The following is a 3514-nucleotide window of genomic DNA, read 5'->3' as shown; positions in this document are numbered from 1 at the left end:
TACATAGAAATATATGTAGGAGCATACATATATACATACCCACCTACACACTCACACACGTACTCGCACACATCCACCGCTAACAATTATTTTTATTTTTTTATTTTTATATATATATATATATATATATATATATACTTTTTTCCCCCCCAACCAAAACACGCATGTATATATGCGCTTAATCATTCAGACATACGTACACGCACCCACACACACACAAGTAAGATGGAGAATAGGTAGAAGATATATATACACACACACACACATATATATACACACATACATGTATGTGCATATACACTCACAAGCATCCACATACTATGTAGGCATATACACATACACACACACACATGCACACACACAGACATATGCAGGGGCTCACACATACGCATATATCCATATCCACACGAACACATTTACCCACTCATACATGTGCATACATATGTATATATATACACACACACATACATATGGATGTGTATACATTCATCCACCCATATATATATATATATATGGGCACATGCACTCACAATCACACATACACATACATATTCATACATCCCACCTTATGTATATATTGGTTGAAGTTTCCTTTCTAATCCAAGCACATATGCATACATGGATTCGGTCACCCAAACATAAGTGCACGTATACACACAAACAAGATGTAGCATAGATAACAGATGATATATATATATATATACACACACGCATACACAATCATATGTGCACACCCACACACATACACACGCGTACATGCACATACATACGTATAATTTCTAATTGTTTGTTTAGTTTAGAGAAATGGTACTGTACTGGGTATGGACGCGCGCACCCGTGAAAGTGTGCGTGTGCTTTATTGTGCTTTTTTTGTTTCGTGTGTGAGGGTGCACATTTACCCCAGTATGCATGCGTGTAAGTGTATTTTGTGTTTTGCCTATTTATGTGTATAATTATGGAGAGATGTTTAAGGCAGGGTTAAACTTTGCTATGAAGTTTTTTTCTTGTGTTAGCAAGTAGAAGTAGTTGTCAGTTTGGAAGATGGGCATTATCTCGAATCTGCCTCCACTGCATGTGTGTATATGTTGTGATACATGCAGGTGTCTATTTTCCGCGATTTTGATGTTGGATCGGTGTAGGGCTACTCTATTACTAAGGTTTTTTGTAGCGCCTATGTAGGATTTATCGCATGCTGGACATTTTATTACATAGATCACGTTTTTTGAGGTGCAATCTAGGTTTAAAAAAGAATACATGGGGAAAGAAAGTCTTTAAAAAGAACCCTAAAAAAAACATAAAAACCTTCACCAAATGGACCAAAAGCCACTCTTTGAATATAACTTTGACCAGACACTTTGAACACTGTCAATGGCCAACTAGCACCGTGTGTGCTGGGGTGGAGAGGATTCCTGTAAGCCGTGGTGAAGGCAACCTTTCTAGGAGAAGCAAATCTCTGATTTCAAAAACCATAAAGCAGGTGACCAGTACCCGCATAAAGCTTGTCTGCAGGTTTCCTTGTTGCTGACTATCTTGCTCTTGCTTGTTGCTGGATCTATACATTTTGAATCGAGAAAGAGACCTAGCTGTCGTACAAAGCTTAGACTCTGTAACATCATCTGTGTATAGATATTCCCTCAGGCATTTGTCTATAAAAGTGGTCCTGTGGCGATGGAAATGTTGTGACACGTGGAGGCTTAAAATGCTGGAAGCATGTAACAATTGATCTTCAGTGTCATGCCTGCTTGAGCGTGCAAATTCACTGGTAGGACTAAAAAAAGGTCCGGTATAACTGGAAGTGTTTTTTCAATCATTAAATCATTTCTCTCCGATAGGCTCATAAGAGTAGTGGTCGATGGACAAAAATCAGAGGCCTGCAGTATTAATGCTGGAGTCCCTCAAGGGTCAATCCTGGGCCCAACTCTCTTCCTGATCTACATCAATGACCTCTCTAAACACATACTTAAATCATTTGTTGACATCTGTGCTGATGACACGACCATCTACGGCAACACATCAAAGGCTGTAAATGACAAAGTTCTCTCTGATTCTCTCTCCTCTGATCTCGAGCGCGTGGTTCAATGGGGGAAGAGGTGGCTGGTTACCTTTAATGCATCTAAAACCAAACTCCTATCCTTACATCATCAACGATCTGATCCCCATCTGGCATCAATTGGGATGGATGGCTCTCGTCTGGGAGAGGCCCCGTGTTTTGACAAGCTTCTGGGTTTGACCTTTAATCCTGATCTGAAATGGAACACGTATATCAAGTCTGTTGCCAAGGTTGCTGGAAAGATGTTGGGATCCTTCTCCCGCGCCAGAAGATATCTCACTACTGATGCAATTCTCTATCTATATAAAAGCCAAGTATGTCCAAGGATGGAATACTGCTGCTATATCTGGGCAGGAGCTGCTAAAAACAGCCTATCCTGCCTTGACAAGGTACAAAATAGACTTCGTGGCTTAGTGGGGGACGCCCTTTTCTCTACCCTGCAACCTCTCTCCCACAGAAGAGACGTTGCGAGCCTATCTTTGTTTTATCGTTATTTCCATGGCAGGTGCTCGTCTGAACTCCAATCTCTGGTCCCCCCCCTCACCAATCCTTCACAAAAAACACCCGTCTAGCTGAATCCACTCTGAAAAATTTCCCCCACTCTTTATCTGTGCCTAAATCAGAACGTGGATTCCATGAACAAAGCTTTTCTCTTAGAACTGCACGCCTGTGGAACTCTGTTCCGTCTGCCTGCTTCCCACCTGACTACAACTTGGATGTCTTCAAGTCCAACGTTAACAAATTCCTAATGAACTGCCCCCTTAAGTAAACACTTCATCAAATCTCCACACTAACGTACTGTACTTGCAATAAGCCTTATCCCTGAGTGGCTTCCGGGCCTTGATAAGTGGTGCCCACCGTGTAAAAAAAAAAAAAAAAAAAAAAAATTTGGTCTCATGGACTTTAAGTGTCTGAGAGAGTGGCACTCGTCTGACAACACGTTGCAATCATCATCATATATGTATGTATATATGTATATATATTTATAAATATATATATATATATAAGCGAGATAAGACACTGATAGAAATTCAGATGAAAAATCCTGATAGATATCACTTGAAGTAATACTTTCAAGGAGATCCTAGCCAAAAAGGAAAAGCTCAATATTTAAGAATAGAGCAATATATAATTTCGTGGTTCAATTTTAAATTCTGAAAAAACAACAGAGACATAGATTCGATTTAAGAATTTATTGCTTGACAAAGGAATATATAGAAGGGGTTATTTTAATTTCCTTAATCCATGGATTTTCAACAATGGCTCATATCATCAGAGAAAATGAAATGCAGTTAGCAAAATGTTCAGCTGCGGATGGAGGCTATTTTGCTTTTCAGCACAATTATTGAAAATAGTTTTTTGAGTGGTTGTGGATAATTATATGGAGAAAACTATACGAAAAGAGAAGTTGATACAACCTGGGTAGTCCATTATCGGAAGGAGCCCAATGTCATTAGGGTTATA

This window comes from Euprymna scolopes, chromosome 9 (genome assembly GCF_053919585.1).
Source record: "Euprymna scolopes isolate OS-2025 chromosome 9, ASM5391958v1, whole genome shotgun sequence".
Classification (NCBI taxonomy): Eukaryota; Metazoa; Mollusca; class Cephalopoda; order Sepiida; family Sepiolidae; genus Euprymna; species Euprymna scolopes.
This window is presented reverse-complemented; position numbering follows the sequence as displayed.